Genomic DNA, 13,740 nt, shown 5'->3' on the forward strand with positions numbered 1-13,740 from the left:
AGCCACTTCCATGAGCCTACTCCTCCTGCTATACTTTTCACCCTCAACATTCTTTTTAACCTGGGATTGGGGTTTAGGAAGAGTGGCAGGTGAGAGTAAGTTGGAGACTAGAACATCACCAATTTCTTGGAATATGCCATGTTGACGACTCAGAAGGATTGAAGAGGAAATCTCTTCTAAAATCAGCAAATGTGAGAGGCATTGCAGCACAGTATTTAAGAATTAAGGACATTAAGTCAGACATTTGTTTCCTCAACAAATATTCACTGAATGCTTGTGGTGCCAGAAATCGTGTGCTAGGCACCATGTTAAGTGATGAACAAAATAAACATAGCTCCTGACCTCTTGAAGCTTAATGTCTAGACAGTCAATAAAAAAGCAAATAAATATGTAATAAATTTGTGATAAGTTTGGGATGAAAAATAATTGGATTTTATTTGGATTGACTTTTAGTTAGATTATTAAGAGAAAATAAAAGATGGGATCAATCTTAGATTGGAGCACCAAGGAAAATTCTCTGAAGAAGTGAGATCTGAGCTGAGAACTGAAGGACAAGTTAGAATGAAGCAGTAAAAGAATAGAGCCTAAAGCATTCTAGGCGGAGAGAACAAGCTATTCAACATCCTAGAGACTGGAAAAGACTTAGTGCATTAGGGAACCAAAAGAAGATTAACGTGGCTGGAGTATAGTAAACAAGGGGTATAGTGGAATGTGGTGCAATTAGAAAGGTGGAAAAGGAACCATTCTCCCACCAAGTCCTTTCAATTCTTCCACCAGAATATATTTCAAATGTATCTCTAGAACACTACCCACTCCAAAACTACCATCATCTTTGCCCTAGGCTACCCACTTCTTCTCTAGCCGCCCTCCAGTCAATCTTCACACAGAGCTAATATTTTTAAAACATTAATCATATCATTAATTATACCATCTTCCTGCTTAAAATCATTCAAAGAATTCCTGTTAATACTCCGAATAAAATGTAATGATCTGTCCCCTCAGGGCAGACCAAGAGTCATATCCTAGTTCTACTTCTAGTGTGTGTAGTTAAGCAAGTTACTTAATTGGCTAAAATTAAGCAGTTTCCTCGTCTTTTTAATGGGAATAATAATCTAAATAGCACAGGAGTGTTATGAATGTTAAATGAGATAATTCATGATAAAACATTTAGCGTAATTCCTGATTTACAATGATCGCATAGGTGTTTAGCTACTGTTTTCATAAACACTAAGAAAATGACCAAGCTTTCTGTTGACATGGTTCTAGGTCAGGGTTGAATTAAAATTGGAATTGCAGAAAAATACTGTGAAGCCCCTTTGCTTTGAATTTATTTGAAGTTCCAATAACAATTCCATCATATAATTACTGGATTTTATCATAATTCCAATCTATTCCACTCTTTATTTTTCTATTGACAAAATATAATACGTATATTATAGGACCAAAATAAGAAATGTTTTTTCCTATGAGTATCTTTCAACATGACCCTTCTGACTCTGAGAAAGCTAATTTTTTCTCTCTAAGTCTACTCAATGAATTTTGATATCTTCTTCCATAAATAACGTTTCTACGTTTCATTCTTTATACCAGGAGTCAATAAACTATGACCTGTGGACCAAATGCAGCCTTGTTTTTATAAATTTTTATTGGAACACAGCTGTGATGGACAGACCCTAATCATCCCGGCTTCTGACATTCATGCCCAGTTATAATCTCCCCTTGAGTTAGGGCAGGACCTTTGACTTCCTTCTAACCTCAAAATACGTCAAAGGTGATGGGGTGGCATTCCTGTTGTGAAGTTAGCAAAGTCGCTTGCAAATTCATTCTAGAGACTTTCTCCCTTGTTAGCTTTGAAGAAGCAAACTGCTATTTGTGAGAGGAGCTATGGATGAGGAACTGAGGGCAACCTCTAGCAGCTGAGGATAACCAACAGCCATCAAAAAGTTGGGGTCTCAGCCCTACAGCTGCAAGGAAATGAATTCCTGAAACAACCTGAGCAAGCTTGGAAGTGGATTCTTTCCCAATCTAAGCTGAGAATGCAGCGTAGCCAATACCTTAATTGCAGCCTTGTGAGACCCTAAAGAGAGAACCCTGAGCTGTTCCTGGACTGCTGACCCCACAGTAATTGTGCGATAATAAATGTGTGTTGTTTTAAACCTCTAAATTTGGAGTAATTTGTTATGCTGGAATAGATAACTGAAACAACAGTCGTGTTCATTCTTTTGCATACTGTCTATGGCTTTGTTTGCCCTACAACAGCAGGTTGGATAGTTGCAACAGAGACCACAGGACCTGCAAAACCTAAAATCTTTATTACTGGGCCCTTTACGGAAAAAGTTTGCAGACTCTGCTTTATACCATACTTCTTATAAAGAGACATCACTAGAAGAATAACGCAGTTGGTAGGGGATGCATGAATCCCCGAGAAGTATGTATCATTTATTACTTTAGTGTCACTTTTACTTTAGTTTCTCTAGGCATATGGCCATAGAACTAGAAATAATTTCCAGCCTCCTTTGCAGCTACTGTAACCTTGTAACTAAGTTCCTATCAACGAAATGTGAGTGGATGTGATAATTCTCCTCCACTTTTCTTTCCCTCTCTTTGTGACTGAAACAAATTTGGAGCTGATTCAGCTTTGACTGAGCAGATAAGGATAATGCATTAGGGGGTGGGCAACAAAACGAAAGGAACCTGCATCCCTCACTGTCCTCATGGAGCAGTCCTACCTACATGCCCTTGACAAACTGCTATCTCCAGACCATTACGTGAGAAAATATCTTGCTTGAGCAACTGTATTTAGGGTCTTCTATATCCAGCAATTTATAGCCTAACTAAAATAAATGTAACATAATTTTAATTGACCAGTAATTTAAAGCATTTTTTTTATTCTTAAAGAAAAATGCATATCTTATGGCACATAGTCCAAAACACACATAAATGATAAGAGAAAATGGGAAACTTCAAAGAAGCTTTGTGCTTGCAACCTGCAACTTCAGGCTAAACCCTCAGAGCTACTGGGAACATATATTCACCCCTCCTCCCCCCAATGTGACTGCTCTGAAGGAAAATTTTGAGAAATAGGTGTATATTATAACTGTCCTTCAAACTCTTTACATAATCCCCCTTTTCAGTGTTAAACGAAGTTGGGATAATTCTGACCCGTTCAGGCCCATTTGGAGCTGCTCAGGAATTAGAATTTGTTACAAATCAGTCAATTTTGCTTCCCTAAAACTTTGATTTTTGCTATCATTATGCAAATAGTTCTACTCAATAGACCAGCTTCACTTGATGCTAAAATTAGGAACACATTAATTTAATAGTAAAGTTTAATGGCATTTATAATTTTGGAGAATTTAAAGAATTTAGATCATTGCCCTGCCACCCCTACCTCACTTTACACATGCTCTTGAATCTTTTTGACATTCTTTTACTTCTCTCTGGAGTGAAAGGTTGGCCTATGATCCAAATCCAAGTGATAGCAATTTTCGCAGCCTATTTTACTTGTTTTATTTGAAAGAAAAAGTTATTTAAAAAGAATAGTCTGCAAAGACACAAAAGGCAAAGCAGGTTTAGTCCATAAGGAAGAGGAGCTGTAGGATTAGACTGTTTCAATCCACAAGGCAGGAAAAAAATAATGAATATATAATAATGTTCCCTTAGTGTAACCAGATTTCCGTCATTTTTAGCATATTTAATGAAAATATGAGAATCTCATTTTTAAAAATAACTTTTGTTTATATTTGTCTTTAAAGGAGTCTAGGTAAATGAAAAAAGTGAAAGGCAATTAATAATTGTACTTGTTTTTAAAGTTGCTTTTTAAAACCACAATAATCCTTCCTGAATTGTTTAAGGAAAAGTCAATAATAAACTTTTCTCATCTATAATTAATGTAGATTTTCTCTAAGACATGGATTTCAGTGATTTCTCAAGGTTTTTCCACATGGCTCCAGATTTCCTTTCTGCTCTATTTCTAGTCCACATTTCAAAATCTTCCTGCATGTTCATCCAGGGTACCTATGAACAAAGCAAAAAGTTGCCTTCAGAAACAGGCTGCTCTAACACTTCACCACTGGAAGCTCCATCCCTCCCCAATCAGAAATGTGGTTATGCTTTCGCACAGGAACATATAGTAATTTTCCAAATGGTCAGATAAAATAGTGACTCATGCATCACAGGCTACATGCTTTACTTTGCAATCCAGCCTCTCACTCTATTACATGCTAATGTAAGTACTCCTGTGAATGTCAGGGTACTCAGGAAATATTGGCTGGATGAATTAATGTAGTACATAGTTTTGTCCTTCTGCCTCTCGTCCTTTATTAGCACAGTACCAACTGAATTCTGAAAACAAGCAAAATGATTGTAAACCTCAAATTGTACTGCAGTGGTTTTTAAACTGCTTTAGCCAAATACGTTGTAATATCATTAGGGAATAGCTCCATCTTCTCCGGAGAGGAACCCTGAAGTCACTGATCCCTTCGTTCACAGAGCAGGAGATATGCATGAGAAGAAAAGGCTGATAATTTGCAATAAGCCAGCTAGTGGCCCAGATTTCTCCTGTCCATAAGGCTGGAGGAAGTTCTCCCACTGCCGTGAGAAGATTTATGACAGTTATGAAGTTGACATAGACATGCTCCCAGTACTGATGCTGCAAAGACTGAAAAACAATTACATTCCTACAAAATTTAAAGGTGATTTATGTGACAGGGTCAAATGGAGTGCTCCAGAGAGACATCACCAACATTCTTATATCGAGATGCATGTTAAGTGTATATAGATTTTGTGAGCTTATTACCCAGAAGATTTTCATTTCCTGCTGAAAATTCTGGTGCTTGATTAAAGACACACATACACACATGCACATTTACACACACTGCCTACAAAGAGGCTTTCCTCACTGATGTGGAACATTTCAATGACAAAGTATTTTTTAGTCTCTCTTTACATGGCACAAATAATTCCAAGTGACCACAAATGTAGAGGCTGGACAAAAACAAAACAAAACAAAAACACTTAAAAAAAAAGGCCACATAGGCCCTCTCTCTCTAACTAAGCCACCTTGGTGGGTGACCTCGCTGCCCTCCCCCCTTCGTGGGACCTGACTCCCAGGGGTGTAAATCTCCCTGGCAACGCAGGATGTGACTCCCAGGGATGAATCTGGACTCGGCATCCTGGGATTGAGAACATCTTCTTGACCAAAAGGGGGATGCAAAATGAAATGAAATAAAGCTTCAGTGGCTGAGAGATTTCAGATGGAGTCGAGAGGTCACTCTGGTGGACATTCTTACACACTATATAGATAACACTTTTTTTTTAGGTTTTAATGCATTGGAATAGCTCGAAGTAAATACCTGAAACTATCAAACTGCAACCCAGTAGCCTCGACTCTTGAAGACAATTGTATAACAATGTAGATTACAATGGGTGACAGTGTGATTGTGAAAACCCTGTGGATCGCACTCCCTTTATCCAGTGTATGGATGTATGAGTGGAAAAATGGGGACAAAACCCAAATGAAAAATAGGGTGGGATGGTGGGGGTGATCTGGGTATTTTTGTTTGTTTATTTTATTTTTATTTTTTATTCTGATTCTGATTCTGGTGTAAGGAAAATGTTCAAAAATAGATTGGGGTGATGAATGCACAACTATAAGATGGTACTGTGAACAGTTGATTGTATCCCGTGGATGACTGTATAGTATGGGAATGTTTCTCAATAAAACTGAATAAAAAAAAAAAAAAGCCACATAGTGCAGAATGCAGGCAAGAGGCAGAGAGCCATGCAACCAAGACTGTGTTGTAGATACAGAAGCCAGTGTGAGGGATCAGTTTCTTCTTGATAGAGTGACAATTTATAACATCTAACTTCTTTACTTCATGGCAGAATACCCTGTGAACCCTCAAAACTCTTTGTCAGAGGTGTTCCTTACTACAAAGTATATTCTATCCTATGCTTGTGCAATCTAATGTAACTAGAGTAATAAAAAACAAAAAAAAAATCCAGTTCAGGTGCAGCAGCTCTCTGGACTTGCAAGTTACCCAGTCCAGGCAATTCCTAACACAGCAGACTTGGAAGACCCTGGGGGTCTTTGTTAGATTTGCTGTTCACCTCTCTTGTATGTTTGGGTCAGCATTTTTGTAAAGTTCTGCTTGACAGGCTTAAAGATGTAGACAGGTGCCCCAAGCTGATGGACCTTGAAGGTGTGCTCACCATCTGTCGGGTTATAACACATCCAGGTGCTTAATGAGAATTTGCCCAAATGTACTGGTTTTACAGTGCTGTGGTTCTCCTGTACTGGCTTCCAGGAACCACTCCTTTCTCTGATTTTCCTGGATCATTTTCCTCAGATTAATGCCATTCCCGCACTTCTCCTTTTGGGTCCCTTCTCTTTACATTACACTTTCAGTTGAATCTCTAAACAAGATAATCTCACAAACATTTTAATTAATCCTTATATTTAGCTCCATAGTCTATGCAGGGAAATCCAGGGTTAGAAAAGGGTCTGCTTAAAAAGTTGGGGCCACTGTAAGTCAACTTTACTTCCCATGGAATCATCTTTTTTGAGAAGTGAAAAGTTCTCCTATAATATAAATAATTACTCCTTATTTTGTCTGCTAGTTTCTAAGACTAAATATTTATCTTAGGTTTTACTAAAGGAAGGCACCTATATTTCATAAGCTTCTCTGTATAGGATTCAAATAAGACACATTTTCATGAAGAAGTTGACTGTTTTATGCTTCTGCCTCTCCACCTACTTCTTTGTAGCCCTCCTTTCTAGCTCCCTGCATCCCTTAGGAAAGAATGATTTGCCATGTTGTTTGGTCAGTTATAAAATAACCTGTTGGCCTTGTTTACTAGTGGGCAGAGTAACTGTAAAATGACCATGTCCCTGCATGGTGCTCCTGTCTTGCACTTCCTGCTTCTACTTCATGGGTTGAAACTGTCAGTGGAGCCAGTGATGCCTTACGATCTGGCCATCTTTTTCTGGCTCAGCAGGGCACTTGCTTTTAGTTTCATGCCAAATCACCAAAATTTGAGGTGAAGCAGAGGTAGGTGTATATATTCCAGGGATAGTGGTGGGGTGGGCTGGAGGTCCTTCTTAGGCCTTAAGAGCAAACTATGTGCTCTAGCCAAGCCTTACCAAGCTCTGAAAGTGTCACTTGGTTTCCCATTTGCTTTCAGTCTCTCTGTGTACAGCTCCCTTGGGAATTTTAAGGGTTGAAACGTGATTGGCAGAACACGATTTGGGCCTTTGGAGGTTCTCTAGTAAAGTGCCGTTAAATGCAATCAAAATTTCACCTCTGTCTCTTATAGCTCTTCTTAGCAGATCTGTCTTATTTTTCAGTGGTAAACGTGTCAAGAGCTAGGAACGAAAATATCAAAGGCATCATTCATACCTTTCAACTCTCAAGTGGGCACTGAGTAAGAGAAGAAGGCTTCAAAATCAATGATTCCAACTCTCTCTGCAGGCCAGCTTGACACTTCTAACCCTCCTTTCTAAATAAACAAAACATCCACTTCTCTGAAAACAGGGGAGATGTTGCTGGGTCAGTTTCAAAGGCTCGTTGCTTACCCACCTGCCACAACAGACCAGGAGAAGCTTTGCTTCCCGTTCCTGGCAGGATAGAAATTGACCTCACGCTTCCCTTCCTCCACATGTCAGAGTGAGAACTTGAGCTTCAACCCCTCTCCAGCTCCCCGGGAAGCCTTGGAGGTATGGAATGTGCCCTTGGTGGCCTGACATGAATCTTTCTTTTGGCCATTAGCTGAATTTGTGGAAGGAAAAAACAATAGAAAACACTGCTCCTCTCTTTCCAGACAACATTTACAATGCAACACAGCTAAATAGGAAACTGAGAAAAAGAGAATTTAACTGGCCGATCAAGTTACCCTTACGTGCTCCAATAAGATGTCCAAGCCACTTCAGGGTCACCCTGCGCCTTGTTGTCTAAATGTGTTTGGTCATCTGCAAGGGGGGCTGATTCACATCTTATGAAACCCACAGGATTTGCTTCAGGCAAGGGAATGAATGAATGAATGAATGAAAGACTTCTTCCAAATGTTATTTTCACCCTGAAGTATTTAACCCGTCCCAGTGTGCTTCAAAAGGGAGGCAACTGATTCCACACTGCCAAATTGTTTCTGCCTTAAACAATGAAATCACTGCCATGCCCAAATCTATGTAAGTGCTTGTTGGCTGAACTTTCATCTACAAAATGTGTTATCTGCAGGACAAAAGAATTTTCTAATAATATTAGTGAAGTTTAGCTTTAAAGAACATGCAACATTTCCATTCCCTGCAGGGGGCTCTGAAATGCCCCAGGATAGGTCTCAGAGTAATTAAACTTGCTGGACTCTTCCTGCTTCTCCTTTAGGACTGCCGGTGTGGGGGAGGGGAGCCAGATGGCAGGACACTGGGCGATCAGCATGTCCTCAGTTTTTTGCTCCCTCCAGCCACAGCTTGTCCCCAGCCTCCTCCCAACATAAATCATCAGCCGTCCCAGGACAGGCTGGAGCTGCAGACCACCAGGAGCTCACCCTGCACACAGAGACTGGCAGTGCCCACGAGCCCCAGGACAGACCCCTGGCATCTCCACTGTGAGGTTTCTGCTGCAAAAGTGCAATAAATAAATGAATAAATCAGCAGTTGCATATATACTCAGGTTTTATCATTTTTTTTAAAAAAAAAAGGAAGGGAGGGAGAGAGAGCAAGGAAGAAGATTTGTTGTGTGTGTGTTTTGAAGAGGTTGTTATATTTAAAGACAAATATTTTTTGATAATCTTATGATTATCATACTCAAATAGGATGCTAAGCAAGACCTCAGCTGGGCATCTATGTTTGCTTATTCATTCATTCATTCATTTATATATTTATTCATCAACCAACTATTAAATAGTCTAGCAAGTGAGGTCCTGGTGGAAATCGCTTATTCTACCTATCCGAATCTACAATACAGGCATTGCCCCGGGTCCTCAGGAAGTGGCTGATCACAGGGTAAAGAGGCTCTCCCTACTGACCCCTCCACAGCTTTCTGGTGATAGGAAGAGAGATGGGGATGGGGATCAGTGTGGACCCCTCTGAGGGACTATAGTTGGTCCTTGACTGATCAGACATGATATTACCTTTGGCTTCAGCTCCTTACTTAATGCTGTTATCAATCCATCGTTGACTAAGTAAAACAGTACAGCTCTGGTAACAAAGACTAATCACCTGCTTTCTTTGTGCCAGTCAGTGTGCTAGGAAACAGAGATTCAAAATAAATTAGACAGGGTCTCCTTAATCCCAGGCTGAGCACCACCCAGCTTGATGGGGCAGTATATGTAACACCAAACACAGTTATTACAACAATGGCCCATTGGATTTGTACAGCACTTTAGCATTTACAAAGTCCTTTTATACTCTTGACCTCGTTGGATTCTCACAATATTCTTGTTTGGTAAATTGGACAAGGATTATTTCCATTTTACACATGAACAAACCAAAACTGAGACACCTAAGTCCAGCTGAACTCAGGTTAGAACATGGAATTTCTGGCTTCTTACACAGGAGTCTTGAAACCTCACTGTACCAGTTATCAATGTTTGCCTCTCAGTTCAAAATTGGCCCTTTAACACCTGCTCTGTAATAATGGATGGAATTCCTTTAAGCTGTTCTCCTTCCTTTACAGGGAGCACCATGTTAAATGTTATAAGTAGAGGGCCCTGGAGAGACACTGCAGGGGGAAGAGGCTTTTCTTGCAGGTTCCAGCAGCTGCACCATCAGTGGAGTGCGTGTGAGACGTCATGGCTCTGCCCCAGCCATGAGCCCAGAGCACAGTCCCTCCGCAACCTTGCAGCCCTGGCCTAGCTGGGAGAACATCTTCCTGTGACCTCCCTCCCCCATCCCACCCCACCCCAACACTGGCACTGCCCACCTGGCCTCTCAGGCAGAGCAGCATTCCCAGCTCCTCTGCATATCCACTCACCACTCACTGGCCACGACTCATCTGGTGCCCTGATTCCCTCTGCTTGCCTGCTCCCTTCCCCTAGGTTTGCAGGTTCATTGGGTGCTCCAGGCCTCCCAAACCACAGTGACGTTCCCTTGCACCTTTGCACATTTGGTCACCAGCTGTGTTCACCTGCTTCCCACAGGGTTGCTTCCTGCTTTTCCAGTGACTATGGACTAATTCTGGCCTGGGCACGGCAGTGAACTTCTCTTCCATATGATGGACTGCACCTACACCTTCTCCAACTAGAAATGAATCCCAGCCTTGGGGAGGGAGACCTCCTAATAAGTTCATTTTTCCTTGGGTACTCTTTCTCAGCCTTAGGGCACCCTATAAAGTTCTCTTATATCTTACAGTTACTGTTTGATCATAGCTTAATAATTCCTTACATCTAGCTTCCCCTATTTAAATCACTATGTGGCTTCTGTTTCCTGATTGAAACCAGACTGATATATTCACCAACTTTTGGTAAAGAAAAGAGTTGAACTTCCTTATGGGTAGAGCTCTTGTCTTTGATCACTTTAGGCACCTGCCAACTTGGATTCCTGACATACAAAAGATGCTGAATAAGGACTGGTTAGCAGGACACAATTTAAGTTCTTTTTACCATCCTTGTTTTATGGGAAGTGATAGCAGCCCACGGGGAGAGCTAAAATACAGGATAGAGTCAGAAATTTGTCCACATATTTGGTTATTTGTTCAATAAATTTGATCAATGCCAACCTGGAGCAAGGTAGCTAGTTCAAACAGCACCAAGGGCCCCAGTGATAAGGCTGAATAACATGACTGCTGGGAAAGGATTAGCTAAGGGAATCCTCTGGAGGAAAGAACAAGCAACACGGAAAGCCCTGGAAGGAACCAGGGAAATATCAAGTGCTTTAAACACTCTTGAGATTCAGAGGAGATAAGTGACTTCTCCAAGGCCACATGGCCCTTCCTTGGCAGAGCCAGGAGTAGAAAGCAGCTCTCACGATCCTCCAGCCAAACCCCAGCATTGCTTCTCCAAGTTGGGTAGGAAGAGGTGGTGCTACAAAGTGCCATCCCAGGAAATGGGGGGAAATACCTAAAAACATTATTATCCCTTTCCTAATAGCTCTAAAAGAGTCCATTTGGAGATTCAAGAAAGTCGCCCTGCCGATGCCATTACCTTTTGGAAGGCAACTAGCAGTCTGTTAAATATGTTGAATTTGGGGTTTGACTCCCCTCCAGATCATTGGTCAGCCATTAGCCCACAGCATCTTAAGCTTTTGGGGCAAAGCAAAAAGCTTCCTGTCCTCAAAGCAGCACTGGTTACTCTGAGATGTTCTTACATCTTTACATGAAGCCTCTCCATTGCTCCTTTCCAACATTTGCAGTTTATGTTAGTAATTCTCCTTTATTGTGTTGGTTTATTTAGCAGAACATTTTGCTGTTTCTGATCAGATGTTTTTCTAGGGAGCCAAGGCAAGGAATCCTTTATTAAGTGGTAAAGAGAGCCAGCAAGGCCTGGTTCCACATACTACACTGAAGCTTCCCCAAAAGCATAGCTTTGGGCTTGAATCCTACCATGAACCCATGGGCACATGTGGCACACTGTGTGATTAATATTTCATCAAAGATGGGTCACATATGAGCCAAGGAGGAACACAGATGTAGCAAGAGCTGTGTGAGCCAAGTCAAACCATGTTTAGAATGTCTTTTGTTGGCTGTCATTGGGAAGGAGCCCATGGTGATTAATTGATTTAGGATGTATGTCCACCTCTGTATTGAGAAGCAGGAGACTTATGGGGTCAGACAAAATGGGCCTGCCCCTAAGCAGCCTGCGAGAGACCAGATGTTCTGCAAGGAGTTCAGATGCAATGAGAGCTGTACTTTGCAGGCCAGTCCTGGCTAAAGAAGGGTCTCATTAGAAGTTGCAGGTGCATGGGAAATAAAATGTCTCCCTGAGGAGTCTGTTACAGTTAGGATGGCCATATTTACCTGGCCCAGTGAAATCAGTGAGGAAGGACACTCCCAGGAATCAGAAATGCTTAGATCATGCACTTAATAGTTTGAGCTTGTTCAGAGAGCCAGCACTGACAAACTTCCAGGCCTGATGATTTTCTACAAACCACTGTTTTGGTTTGAATTTTCTCCCTCTCACCTCCTGCTGACTCTCTACATATTAACACTGTTGAATATTTGGGTATAGAGTTCTTCGTAGTATTTCCTTATTATCCTGTACATGTCTGTTTAGTTAGTAATGATGGCTGCTCTTTTATTCCTGATGTTGGCAATTTGTGTTTTCTCTCTTTTTTTCTGGTCAGTTTGGCTGGAAGTTTATTAATTTCATTGATCTTTACAAATAAGCTTTTGGCTCCATTTATCTTTTCTACTGTTTTTCTATTTTCAGTTTCACTGATCTCCACACTACTCTTTATTTCTCCTTCCTTCTCTAGTTTGGACTTAATTTGTTCATTTTTCATTTGTTTCTCCAGGTGGAAGCATAAGTTACTAATTTAAGTCTTTCTTCTTTTCTAACCTGAGTATTTATATATATATAAATATATGTATAAATTTCATATAAATATATATATGTATGAAAGCTGAATCTCCCAAGTTTGATGTATTGAATTTTCACTTTCATTCAATTAAAATATTTTTTAAACTTCATTTTAGACTTACTCTTTGACCCATGGATTACTTAGAAATGTGCTGTTTGATTTCCAAATATTTGGAGAATTTCCAGAAGTCTTTCTGTTATTATTTTTTTAGTTGAATTCTGCATGGACCAAGAATATACTTTGCATGATTTCTTTTATTTTTGTTAAGGTCAGTTTTATGGGCCAAAAAATTGTCTATCTTGGAGAATGTTACATCGCAGTCCAGAAGAATACACATTCTACTATTTTTTTGCAGTGTGTCCTGTGTCAAACAGGTAAGTTGGTTGAGAGTGCATTTCAGCGTCTATATCGTTACTAATTTTCTGCCTACTTTTCCTATCGATTACTGACAGAAGCATGTTGGAGTCTCCAAGTATAATTGTGGATTTGTCTATTTCTTATTTCAGATCTGTCAGTTTCCGCCTCATTTGTTTGGAAACTCTAAGGCTGATGCATACCCAATTAGGATTGTTGTATAATTTTGGAGAATTTTATCATTATGTGATGTTCCTTATTATCCTTGACAATAGTTTTTATTCTGGACTGAAATTGAAATAACTAGTCCAGTGTTTGTTGGTTTGTTTGTTTAAGGTTTGCATGGCATATTTTTCTCCAGTCTTTGCTTTCAGCTATGTTTTTGTATTTAAAGTGGATTTCTTTTTGATGGCATGTAGTTAGGTCAAGCTTTTAACCATCTGACATTCTCTTTTAACTGATATTTTGAGACCACTCACATTTATAGTGATCATTGATATGCTTGGATTAAAAACTACCATCTTACCTGAAACTATCAAACTACAACCCAGAACCCATGAATCTTGAAGACAACTTTGTAAAAATGTAGCTTATGAGGGGTGACAATGGGATTGGGAAAGCCATAAGGACCACACTCCCCTTTGTCTAGTTTATGGATGGATGAGTAGAAAAATGGGGGAAGGAAGCAAACAAACAAACAAACAAGGGCACCCAGTGTTCTTTTTTACTTTAATTGCTCTTTTTCACTTTAATTATTATTCTTGTTATTTATTGTGTGTGTGATAATGAAGTTGTCAGGGATTGATTCTGGTGATGAATGCACAACTATGTAATGGTACTGTGAACAATTGAATGTAAGATATGTTTTGTATGAC

The sequence above is a fragment of the Choloepus didactylus genome, chromosome 13 (genome assembly GCF_015220235.1).
Source record: "Choloepus didactylus isolate mChoDid1 chromosome 13, mChoDid1.pri, whole genome shotgun sequence".
In the NCBI taxonomy this organism is placed as follows: domain Eukaryota; kingdom Metazoa; phylum Chordata; class Mammalia; order Pilosa; family Megalonychidae; genus Choloepus; species Choloepus didactylus.